This window comes from Schistosoma haematobium, chromosome ZW (genome assembly GCF_000699445.3).
Source record: "Schistosoma haematobium chromosome ZW, whole genome shotgun sequence".
In the NCBI taxonomy this organism is placed as follows: domain Eukaryota; kingdom Metazoa; phylum Platyhelminthes; class Trematoda; order Strigeidida; family Schistosomatidae; genus Schistosoma; species Schistosoma haematobium.
The window spans coordinates 31,193,613-31,207,582 of NC_067195.1; the positions used below are offsets into that span (position 1 = coordinate 31,193,613).

General features: G+C 37.9%; 1 protein-coding gene across 1 annotated transcript in view; it reads right to left on the reverse strand.

Annotated features, from left to right (window-relative positions):
- Nucleotides 1-3,040: 3,040 nt before the first annotated feature.
- Nucleotides 3,041-13,970, reverse strand: part of MS3_00003278 (uncharacterized protein) — a 44,906-nt gene continuing 33,976 nt past the window's right edge. Inside the window, exon 6 of the mRNA XM_051211019.1 lies at nt 3,041-3,406. The gene's annotated coding sequence lies outside the window, so the exon portion shown is untranslated. The remainder of the gene's footprint in view (nt 3,407-13,970) is intronic.

Here is a 13,970-nt window from a genome sequence, read left to right on the forward strand (position 1 = left end):
ATACGACATAAAACTTGAAATGATTTAGCCTAGTCTATCATATGATAATCGTCCATCAGCCGTGCTGACATATAATTACGTTCCCTTGTCGCTCTCAAATAACTAATCGCAACGTTTACTGATTTTTTAATTAAGTTGAGTGGTCGTATAGCAATTACAGCTATCTGTACACTAGCACCAGATTTTGTGGGAGCATACTGAAGAGGAAAACTGTGATAACATTCTTTGCTCAAAAGGGCATAAATTGTCAACTAGAAAATGACAGAGTGACAAGTGATTATCAGAAATGATGTGGCTCGTAGTAGCTAACAATATTGAAGCCAAGGAGAACAAACTGAACATAACCGTAAACACTGTATTTCCGGAGTCAAAACCAGCCGCAGAATCGTATTCAAAAGAAATCATTACACTAGTGTATACTTTGGACAACCTCAAGGACGAGTTTACATAATGAATGAGGAGTAGCAACACGATTATTTATATACAATAAACCATCGGAGCGGTGCGAGTTTCCTCTCCTGGAAAAATAGACATGGAATCTGCGTTTCAAATTGGCACTTCTAACTTTTCTTATAGCACTGAGTATACACCCAAAGTATAGAACAGTTTCACTTATGAGATCTGGACGGCTCACCGGTAGAAGTCGTATTAATGGGCAGTTTGCTGTATCAACATATTTACCTCGTGAATACCATCGAAATAGATCATTAACATAAATATACCACAAGTACACATAACACCTTTATAATCGAAGTATGCCAACCCAGTCAAATCAGAAGTCAGAAATGAAGACGTGAAGATATATTTGGAGGGCTGTTGATATCTCGAAGTGTTTGGTCTAAGTTGTCTAACGAATGTACGAGATGCACAGCACGGTATACCCACTTGTGATCTAATGCGAACTCGTGACCAAGCGCCTTCAGCTAGATGTGTCCACGAAAAATAGTCAGTGTCGAAAACTTACAGAACTATTTATCTTGAGTATTTATTTACTCCTACAACTCACCCCCCACCTAGTGCGCTAGTGATGACACTAAAACGTAGTCAGCCAGGAGCGTAGGCACAACGAGCTTGTCGTCGTTAAACACTCTTCAGATACCTTGCTATGTTCAGTATAATCGGATTGCCTTTCCCCAATATAAGGGGCTATATGGCGCAATATATAGCAATGAAAGTGTGTGCCATGAAAAATTCTATTTGTTATGTTCTTCGTGGTTTTTATTCTTTTCCGGTCGTCTGGTAAAAAAGATTTGTACACGCATGTATAAGTACACTCGTACGTTCGCATAGACAAAAAATGTGCGAAAAGAATGACAAACATGGGTGCGTATAGAATAAATAAGATAGCGTAAAACATTTTGGCACAATGATTTCTGGTCTTGTTTGCCCTTTTTTGTCACAAGCAATCTGGACAGTACATCACTGTTAATTCATAGTAGCTGGGAAATGTGCTAAAGATTTTTCAGAAGGATAAATTAACTCTAAAAATTCATGTTCTGTAACAATAGTGAATTTCTTTACAATTAAATATTTTTGATGTAGTCTAACTGCCCGAAACACACAATGCTTCTCGCTGAGCTTGCGAATAACCTTGCTTAGGAACAGTAGGCCTGCACAAGACACAGATTTCTGATCTAACTTTCTGCTCTAAAACTGTATCAAAACCCAGTGGTGATTTATCATTAATAAGTACGGAACGAAGACTTTTAAACTGAGCGTGCAAAACAGCAGCACTACGAAGAAATTGTAGTAGACATTGTATGTATGACTCTGGTTTCCCACCTTATTCAAATGAGTTTTATGTTAAGATTCTAAGTAAGCAAATAGTATACAAAAATTTCAGGAGGAAAATTGAATTAATATTGAAGAATAATCCACAGTAAATGTAGTTTTACTAGCTCTTCGCTGACAGTGTGTTTGTCAACGACTAGATATTTAAAACATTGCAAACCAAATGCATATAATAAACACTTATTTGGATTAAGCGTAATAATCTTCTGAATTAAAAGAATCAACAAAACAACAAAACTTCGAACATGAGCTGCTTTATCAGGATTATGAATCATAAAAACATAATAAAATCCAACGAACTCAAGGTTACTTACTACACTACTCATCAGTTATTGAAATACAAGTAGTAAAAAATTAAGAAAAAACGAAATGTGGATGAATAACAAACATGATATATCTGTAATATCCCAATGTGTAGAAAAATTAAACTTTCTGGCACTTCATCACTCAATGTAATTTAATTCTACAGGGAATAAACAAACAAATTAGCTCAAGCTTAAGTAGTACAAAGGCACAAAGCAAGAATATATTAGTGCGATCAATAAAAAGGTCTAATCAAGTTACTTCCATGTCATTTCGGTTGAGGCGAATTACGTGAGGAGTGTCTGTATATTTGTATGTACGTATGTATTTTAAAGGATGAAAAGATGTGACATTTGTGGCTCAAAAGGACAAAGCTGAGTTTTTGTAGGATAATGGTGTGAGATGTGACTAGAACCAGACATGGTAGCTCGGACGGATAGTTCAAGTTAGATGGGTAGTGAGGCATTTTTTTTCTATTGAAGGCATCAGGATTAGACAATATATAGAGAGATTCAGTGACTCTATTTTCTTTATAGTTGTAAAAGCCTTTATATATTATCTTGAAGTCTTTAAGATCGACTTGAATATTATTGAGAATTGCATTGACTGCTATTGCCGATTCAATCCTCAGTCTTCTTAGTTCTATGGGGTTATTATGTTGTTTTTTGTGAACCTAAGACGTTCTTTGTCTCTTGTCAGGATTTCACGAGATTACCCTCTTATATAGAAAACATCACAATCAACACAACCTCAATTGTATACATAATTCTGTAATGACATAATGTGGATTTTTTCTCTAAGCGAACAAAAGTATTTCTAAGGGTGTTCTTTTTTGTAACATACTTTAATTCTGTGTTGTTTTTAAAACTCTTTGAGTTTCTTCTATCGTACCATGTTGGTATGGTAAAATTACAGTACAAATTCATGAAATTTTATTCACGTTATCGTTTAGCAGTAACATATTTTGTTTTATTTCATTTTTATTACTCTTCATAGAAAAATTAATAAATTGTAAGACATTAATTACATGCTTTCATTATTTTTGTTTATCGTTTTCAGATGTATTTATCTTGTTTGCACTTATAAAGAGTTCATGTCAACAAAATATCATCTACATATTCGACACAAATTCGTGATTTATTGTCATTGGCGAAAATTTCTTACTTTTAGCGTAAGATAGACAGGCTGATTACAGATGAGGACACGGAGAACATCCCAATGTTACTCCGATTGTCTACTTGTATAACTTCCCATTTATAGTAAGTCAGGCGGGATTAAATTACGATTTTAGATATTTATGCTGAAAAACAGTCTATCAGATAAAATATTGCAAATAATTAGTAAACCATGAATCGAATATCAGAAACTATAAGCAGGAATACATGTTTATAATGATAAAAAGTTATAATCTGTGAAACAGTGTGCTCTGTTGATTCTATAAGGCAAAGATATAGCCAAACAGAGAGGGCACTCATAGTATTGGTCCATAAATGGATCCCAAAAATTAACATTCATTATTCTTATCGGGACATAACACCTCCCTCATTTTAAGATTCGGATTTTAAATTTTCCGGGTTTATCCTCCCCAAGAAACAGTGTTGGATTCTCATATTCCCAAGTTACAATTAATTTGACATTATTTAAAACATATTTGTCACATTGAACGTAGAATTTACTAAAAGTGATTACTGTGGCTGAGACGCACATACATCGACTTTGTTTTTGTTTAACTAAAGTGTTCCGACATGCCTGGTAGCCATCACAAATAACTAACGTGATGCAAGTGAATCACGTGCTCTCCGTTTTCTATGTTCATTATAACTAGTTACCTCATTAGTCCAATACGATAAGTTCAATTAAAGTCACTGAGAGAACTATCAGGCGTAGGGCAACTATTAACTTGTCAAGCGTCCTTGGCTATCATAGATCGACCTATAACAGACGGTGGAATAAAATGCGAACAGCTTTCATGAAAAAAACACAGCTTGCTTTCGTTTAGTCAGTTTGCTAATGAAAGCACAGTCAAAGGTAACTGGCCTTAACAGTGGTGTATGTTTAATTGATAGCACTCGAGGGAGAAATTAATTGTAATGAGAATCCTTCAACTGTTACACCATCCACTAGCTACAGCGATGAAAGGATTCTAGATAATAATGGTGTGTACATGAAGTGAATACATTAATATGTTTCTTATAAGATGTAATGACGTTAATTTATGCTCTTAAATCGTAAATCGTAAACAGCAGATCAACAGTGTATTGATGACATCAATTACAAAAACCTTCCTGAGCATCAGTGATGCTGATCGAATTCTGAATGATTTCCGAGATCTGGTTCCGGACTTACTAAGGAGCATCAGAAGTGTTCTGAGGGCATGCACAAGTGTCCAACCAAAGTTCATCAGCAGTGGGGTTTACTACCATCTTGGATTGAAAACCAATCTGCTAAAATATGCTGAACTTTGGTTGTTACGGCACCTTCTTGACGATGTTAGTGTACATGGACCTTTAAATAGTTTTCAGCCTTTCCGTTCGAGTCTAATATGCAACAAATAAAAAAATTTGTGCATAGCGGGTATGATGTTGCAAAGCGAGCAGCTCAGCGTTATGCAGAGAAAATGTTCTTTTGCAATAGGCTTAAAGTTAGCAGTTTAACCAATACTACCTCAACAGCCTCTAAGGAGGACTCAAATAAACAAGTAATTATGTTTAAGAATAGTAAATTAACTTCATTTAAGCCTGATAATGTTGTAGCAGTAAACGGACAGCCTGGTTTAGTTACTGATATAGGGAGGATGGACTACTAAAATTAAGGTCTTTCGACGACCCACGTAATTACTTCGAAGATCCTTTCCCATCCAGTGATATAGGAGTATTTATGTGCTCCGTGGTTAGCCATGAACACAAATGGGTATCGGTTAAGGACATTGACTTTAAATGTATAGCCATTAATTGCATCAATTATTTAGTTATAGTTCCATTGTTGCATACTTTTACGTGAATGTATTTTGTTTCATTTGTGCTTAATTCATAATATAAACCATTTCATTACCTTTTATGTTATGCTTAACCTGCTAACAAACAATACGTCATTGTTGACGTTCCTAGCAAGAAACAACTAATGTTAGCAGCTAAGAAGTGGATTGTTGGCGGAGAACTTTGCCTTTATCCAACGGAGCCGGAGCGGACATTATTTAAAGACCATTCGCGACGCTCTTGAACACCTCCCTTTCACTCGCCCCACTCCCTAGAGATTAAAAACTTGCTATAGTCAGTCCTATATTTAAGGATGGTCAGAGAGAGATCCTGTCTAACTACCAATCTATCAGTCTAACCAGCGTAGTTGTTAAGTCACTTGAAAAGACAATTCGGGTTAAGTTACTAAGTCACATAGATTCATACAATCTGTTAACTTCCGAGCAATACAGGTTTCGAAACAAGCATTCATACTTGACTCACTTATTGCGAGAAAAAGTAGACAGCAGCCCAAGATAAAGGTGTGTCTGTAGATGTGATATTCGTAGACTCTAGCAATGCATTTGATATGGCTTTTCACTTAGGTCTTATACAGGAGCTTTGGAGCTTCGGAACAAAGTGTGCTTTTCAGGAATGGACAAGAAACGTCCTATGTGGTCAAAGACAGAGAGCGACGGCTAATGAGTCGCTATCTGGATGAAATTCGGTCAGAAATGGTGCACCCCAATGCACCATTTTAGGTTCCTGCTCTTTTTTCTCTATGTCAACGAATTACAGCTATTGTCTAAGTCGTCGACATTATTGTTTGCGGATGATGTCAAAATATGGAGAACATTAGGAAGTGAGGTTGATCATTTTGATCTCCAGCCTGATCTGAACTTAGTAGTTGGATGTGCTCGAAGTTGAGGTTTAGGCGTTAGTTCTAGGAAGAGTGTGCTCATGCACATCAGACACGGTAATAGTTACCAATATACTGTTGATGGTACATCCCATTCATGCGTTCAGGAACATAAAGACTTGGAAGTAATAATAAGTCACGACTTAGAGTAATGCATTCAAACTTTGATAGGACTATTAAGGCGTAATGCTTCGAATTATTCATTCATTATGACAAAAAAGATTAGCCTTATATGTTAGGAGCCGGTTTAGTAATGCCATGACTCAACACTAGCGTAATAACCCCTGAAGGTTATTACGATCAGCCATAATACAAAATCTAGGGGTTAACAATTAAACTAGTCATGAATTGGGATTACCAATTGAGTTTAGGGGTTCCGCCAGGAACTTGGTGGAAGTGAAACGTACAACAAAAACACAGGTGAGGACAATCGATGTATTTGAACACTGATTTACAGAACTTCTTAGTAAAGTCTGAGAACCATAAAATAAACACTTGCAAAATGTCAATCGTCTCAGACTTCAATATCCCTTCATTTTCACAGCAATCATTCTTTGTTATCGTTTTCTTCTCTCCTACTAACATTCTGCTACCAGATATTTCACATACTACTTATATCTATCGACATCAGTAGGATACACCACAAAAATAGTGAAAAGAATAGCCAAAAAGGTCATAATGACGTTCGTAGAAACCAACAACTTGTTAAACGGTGAACAACATGGTTTCAGAAAAGGGTTATCTTGCACAACAAACCTCTTTATAGAAAGGTAGCGATGGATAGAAGATACAAACAACGGAAAATCAGGGGAGTGTCGACATAAACTTCAACAAAGCACTTGATAAGGTGCCAACAAACATACTGCCCTTAAATTTGAAAAATCTAGGCATTGACGTACCTCTCCAAAAATAGCTTAAGAATTTCCTGGTACGTCGCAGACAGAAATTAAGAGTAAATTCCGAATGTTCTACCTGGAGACCAGTACTCCGTAAAGTACCGCAAAGATTTGTCCTAGGTCCTTTACTTTTTATACTGTATGTAAATGAACTCCCAAGTACAGTTGAGCCTCCAATGTCACTATACGTTGATGAGATAAAAATCTGGCGAGAAATAACAGGAGACGCAGATGCGTGCGCACTTCAGGTAGAATTAAGTATTGTGATTAGCTACACTAAAGTGGCTGATGCCTATCAATGCAGCAAAGTGCATCTAAGTGTAATTTAAAGATACAAGGGTCAGTCAGTCAGCTATAACGTAGGACAAGGCACAGATGGCTTGGCCGCCCCTAACTTTCTTCCAACCATCCCCAACACTAGTCAGCATTTCGCGTTGTGGCAATTAGTGTTCAGGCATACGCAACACGTGACCCAACCATCTCAGTCGATGAAGATTAACAACCTCATCAACCGATTTACCATCATTTCCTAATACCCTGCGCGTCTAACCTCACTATTACTTACCCGGTGATCCCAGCCGATGCCAGCAATATTCCTAAGGCATCTATGGTCAAATACTAGTAGCTTACGAGAATCTCACACTCTTAATGACCACGTTCGGCACCCATAAAGTAAAACAGAACGAACTGCTGAGCAGTATACTCGTCCTTTTATTGATAGACGGATATCTCGCATTCGCCATAGGTGACGTCAGTTGGCAAAAGCCAAGCGAGCTTTCCGAATCCGTGCTGAGATTTCGTCAGACACCAACCCATTAGGGTTGATCAGACTTCCAAGATAAGTGAAGTTGTCAACGCGTTCGACTACTTCACTCCCTATCCTTAGTTCAGGTGTTGACGCAGACCAGTCCTGAAGCAATAACTTGCATTTAGAGTGGAAGAAACTCATGTATACAAGGGTAAATACGTACGGCATGAGGGAAATACCTGCACCGTAGGGTGACAGTGAGTCATGATTTTGGTAACATGCTCCACTGCCAGGAGGTTGCAGCTAATCAGTTTGGAACCCTAAGGGCATTAAGACGGACATTCATCAAGTTAGATACTACTATGTCAACCATAGTATACACAACCTTAGTGAGAATTAAGCTGCGTTCAGGCTGCAATCGCCTGTTTAAGAGGCGATTCAGATATTCCGGTAAAAGTACAGGGGGTAGTTACACGTTCAATCCCAGAACTTCGGGGTTTACCATACAAAGAGTGGCTTGAGAAGTTATACCTTTTTACTCTGTACTGATGCAGATCAGGAGGTGGCCTGATTTTAATGTATAGAATTCTAGGAACTGATTTTCAGCCTAGTGAACCCTCTCTTTTTCTTCCCGCTAGATCAAGACATCTCAAGTGACATAGTAGGCAGGTAGAAAAGCCAAGAAGTAACAAAATACTCGTGGAATACAGGATCTTACATCAAGTCATCAATTCTTGGAACCTGTTATCCGAAGCAATGGTGTCTGCGCCTTCAATTGACTTATTCAAGAGAAGACTATACACTCACGGAAGCATGCTAGAAAAAGGATAACAAAGGCCGCTGGCCTTTTGTCCTTACCACACAAATCTGAATCTTGGGCGAGTTTATAAAAAAGCCAGTGTTATTCCTCGTTGACTTAAATTTACGGTTTTGATCGTGAATTACTGCTTACACTTTAATTGAATTTATTTCGGTTAAAGTGAGATTTTACTTGTGTGCATTAACTTTGCTTTAGTGTATTTACTGCATCAAAGCATACTTGATCGACTTTGACATGATTTATTCGGTTAAGGTTTGAATTTTTTGTTTACATATCCGTTTTTGTGTTACAATTCTCAATTAATTTTTCAGATGGTTGGCTCTCCCCACAAATGTGGGCAACCTTCCTCGTGGAAGAAGGAATGCAATATGATGAGTTTAAGAAATGGTTCCATAAGATGTGTGCCCGCTTAAATCCTATTGGCTTTGTATTTTTCGTTGTTCGAGCGAAAAATTACTCCTCCAAGAGGAAACCAGCCTTCTGGCGTTAGCTGACAAAAAGATTGTTAAGGCCTGTACCGGTAACATAGGTACTGATAGCGAAGAATGCATCAATGTCGTAAGTGCTGTTACGGCACGTGCCAGACACCGAACTGTGCAACACACAATAAGGACTCCTACCCCGAAATGACTAATGAGCGATACGCCATTAGATACTGGAGGCCAAGTTGCTACAGCAGTGACTAATGACCTAGACAAAACCATTATCGTCTCGAGTAGTACTAATGTAAATGCTGCAACTGATAATAAATGGATGACGCGGCAACATACAAGAGGACGAAAGAGAGCCGAAAATAGCACCCATTTACTTGAAAAGTCCTTCGTGGGCTCACATTCTGCGTTGTACATTACGTCGCCAAAGTCCCAAAGTAAGAAAATACTTAACAATGTCATATATGGCCTCATTAAACAACGTCGTTAGTCATTCGTTTGACTTCCACAAATATGTTACAAGAAAAACTAACGACAAGCTCACAGTATTTAACAGGAAGGATCTGACATTACGATCAAAAGCCGTGAAAACGTCTTTCAACGAAGTTAGACCTCATTCTAGTTTAATTATTTGGAATCTGGAGTTAGCGAAATCTGCCATCAGGTATGTACTGCCAGAAGAGGTTTAAGGGGTATATATCACGAAAATAATATGACTCGTTGAAGGGGTTGAAGGCGAGACCTAACTAAGAAGGATCTTGAACTTGGTACTCGGAAATTTTAGTAAGAGACATAATTTTGAATAACACATACTGATTCAAGATTGAAATATTCGTATCCGACTAGATTGGCCGCCTGAGGATCAAACCAAGTGTAGGAATACCTTTAGGTAGCTAAAAACGTGGAATCTGACTGGCAAAATGAGCCTTGTGTTTAAAATTTTTGAGTAGTCAGGTCTTGGAAGCCAATGCTTCCGACATAATTGTTGTCACAGAAACTTGGCTCACCGTAGATATAGACTGTTCTCCCATTGTTGCAGGTTAAATATGTATTGGAAGTGATCGAGTTATAAGTCGCAAGAGAGGAGGCATAATGTTATATGTTTGGGATTACTTGCGTATACAATCAATCATGATTGCCGAGAAATGTAGGCGTGTTGACTTTTTTTGACACTGCTGTGCTGAACCGTATAGTCATAGACACTCAAAGCAATACTCCTCCGTCGAACCGTATCAGCTGAGGAACGTGCTAAGGAATTTTCAGGATGATAAATGAACAGTAACAATAGTGAATCTCTTTCCACATAAATATTTATGATGTCTTTTGAAGGTTCAAAAAGTAACTAATGCTTCTTGCTGAGTTTGTGAATAACCTTGTTCGTTGGTGTCACCGTCTTCGAGGAGTCTGTACTTGTTGATTGGATATCGCTATCGACAAAAGCTGGCCTCACTCGATCGATGCTAATTACATCTGTCTTCCCAGCTTTTTCAGTGGTAACCGTTTTATCTGTCCTAGCTATCACTTTAAATGGGCGGTCGTAACTCGGTTTTAGAGGTGGTTGTACTTTGTCACTTCTAATGAGTACGTGAGTGCTGTTATGCAGTTCCTGTGGTATGAATACTCATCGTTGTTGTGGTCTGGGAGGTGTTATTTTTAAATCGTTCATGTGCTTTTTCAGGCGTTGTACATAGTTGGTTACATCAGTCGGAACACATTTACTTGAAGTGAAAATTTCTCCAGGTAACCATAGAGTAGTTCCGCATACCAACTCAGCTGGGCGACATCCCGTGTCCTGTTTAATTGTTGCTCTTAGATCTAACATTAATAGCGGAAGCTCATTGGCCCAATCGTTATTAACAATGACGGATGTAAGGGACGCTTTTAATTGCCTATGTAGGCGTTCGACCATTCCGTTTGCCATTAGATGGTGAAATGACGTTCGAATTCGTTCAATACTGAGGAGTTCTGTAAGCTGTTGAAAGAGTCGACTTTCGAATTGGGCTCATCTATCAGTTGTGGTACACCGTAGTAAGAAATCCAATTTTAAACTAGGGTTTTGGCCACCAATTTGGCTGAGGTATCCTTTATCCGTAATGCTACCGGCCATCATGTAAACCTGTCGATGCATGTAAAGATATGATTGCATCCATTCGAAACAGGCAGTGGTCCTACAATATCAATGTGTATATGTTTAAATCTAGTGCCTCGGTGTGAAGATGGACCCACTACGGAGCTAGTATGACTATGTGCTTTGACTTTTTGACACTTCATGCATGCTTGTGTCCAATTACGCACATCGTGATTCATGTTCGTCCATACGAATCGTTAGCTTTATCGTGGCTTTTATTCCTGGATGCGACATGTTGTGCGCACTCTCAAATATTTTGTGTCACAATGATTTCGTGACATATGGTCGCGGTCAGCCTGTCGATGTATCACATGTTACTTTCGTGTTACCGAACCGCACCTCTTCGAACACTAATGATGTCGTATCATCGGACCTAAGCTTATTTAATTCAATGTCTCTCTCTTGCAAATTTGCCAGAACGTTATAATCGATTTCACTTGCAATAAGCGTGTTCATCGTTGATCTTGACAGTGCGTAAGCCAAGTCGTTTTCTTGTCCTTTAATGTATAGCATATCGGAGGTGAACTGTGAAATGAACTCCAACTAGCGGATCTCACTCAGAGAATCATTGTATTGCTTTGCGCTTAATGATTTCGTATATGGTTTGTGGTCTGTGTAAACAGTAAAACTTATGCCTTCCGCCATATGAAAAAAATGTTTTATTGCTAAGTAAATTGCTAGCAGTTCTCTTCCGAAAGTACTATATCTAGTTTGTGTAGGATTGTGGTGTTTGAATGAACCAATGATACCTTTGTACTGGTTGAATGTTTGATTTCGAATTCTAAACACAGTACATTCGTTGTGCCTGTGTCTTCTTAATTCAATTGCGTTAATCCTGGGATTCCTAATTCATACGACAATTAGAATACTATATTGGCGTCGTGATGGAACCTGCAATGGAAAAGTTGGATATTCATTCAACTCCAGAAGCTATTGAGGATTATTTGGAAAGGTTCGAAATTTGGAGCATGACCAAGAAAGATGTTAAAGGTGAGTAAATTGTGGCACATTTTCTGACATTCATTGGGAGAGAAGCGTACAGCTTATTAAAAACTTTGGCATATCCAGAAAAACCTATCTCACTCCCATATGCAACTCTTAAAGAGCTATTGTTAAGTCATGTAAAATACACCAGTTTTGAATGCCGTGAAAGGGCGAGGTTTCATAAGATGGTTCGTCAAAATGACCAAAAGGTTCGGGAATTCATCCTTGAATTACAGAAACAAGCTGCCAAGTGTAATTTCGGTGATCAACTTCATGTGCAACTGAGAGATCGATTAATTGCAGGAATTAACATACCGAGTTTGGAAAGAGAGCTGTTAAGAATGCCAAACTGTTCCTTTCAAGATGCTAGAACTGCATGTATTAACTACGAAGCAGTCAATGAACTTGATATCCAGTCGATGAAGATTTCTAATACTTTGCTTAGTCGTCATGATGAACTACAATCTCAGGGTCAATCAAACTTGCGTTCATTTAACAGTGATTCCTATTCTCGTGTAAATATGAAAGATGTTTCAGCGAGGGACTACCAAGCAAATCACAAAGGTGAGATGAAGTTTGGTAAATGTTTATCATGTGGAAAGTTTCATGCTCGCAATTCATGTGTATTTCGTAATGCTAAATGTTTTAAATGTGGTAAGGTAGGACACATTCAGTCAGTATGCAAAGCTACTGTCCATTTTGCTCCGAGCTGTACTAAATCTTGTAATTTAGATTTAAATAATTCGGATGTTTCTAGTGATCATTTGTCTTTGTCCACTATTTCGAAAGGTAATGCTCATATTCAGAAGCGATTATATACATCGCTTGGTTCATTTCATGACTTTATTCTGGACACAGGTAGTATAGAGTCCATTATTTCATTCAAGAACTTGAAAGCTTTAGATCCTAACGTTGTTGTACGACCCACTGAAGTATCAATACTGGGGATTACTGGACACAGACTGCCCATACGAGGATGTTGTGAATTGCTAATCAGAGATGATAATTCTTCATACATACCTTGTGAATTTTTAGTTAGCGAAACAGGACTGTCAATATTGGGTTTAAAGAATTTGAAAAGGCTTAAGGTGGAGTTGTCCTTCTTAGTTTCTAAAAAAATTCTGATACTTTGATAGCTATGTGTGCTAAGTGCAGTGGAGGTATGAAAATTAAGCCTATAAAACTTCAAATACAGGGTGATCCCGTCTTTCTTAAAAGACGAATAATTCCTTATGGTCTTCGAGAAGCAGTACATAAGACATTAAACGATTTGTGTGTGAAAGGCATAATTGAACCAATTCAGTCTTCAGCATGGGGTACTCCTATCGTTACGCCACTGAAGTCGGACGGCAAGACCCCTAGAATTTGCGGTGACTATAGATTAACTCTGAACTCCCGTTTGTTGAAGCAAACGTGCACGACGGTAGAAGCTGAAGATATTTTAAATCGACTTCATGACTCGAATGTCGACTTAAAAGATGCTTAACTTCAAATTCCTTTAGATGAATCTTCATCTATTTTGACGACAATTAACACTCCTTTTGGTCTGTTCAAATACAATTTCCTTCCATTTGGTCTAAGTTGTTCTCCAGCCATATTTCAGGAAGTTATGATTAAGGTAGTCAGTGATCTTGAAGGTGTTGAAGTTTATCAAGATGATCTCATTGTTAATGGCTCTAATAAGGTAGTTCATGACCAGAGACTTATTGCTTTATTGCGTCGTTTAATTGAGAAGAATATAACAGTGAATCCAAATAAGTGTTCATTTCGTGTATCTAGTTTTGAATGCCTTGGATACCTAGTTGATGGTAATGGTTTTAGACCAGATATGAAACGACTAGCTCCACTGACTAATGCACCGTCTCCGAAAAATCTTACAGAATTACGTTCACTAGTGGGTACTCTTCAATACTATTCCCGTTTTATTCCTAATTTTTCTTGTCGTGCAAATTGTTTATTTAATATTTTAACATCCAATTCATTCAAATGGAGTGAG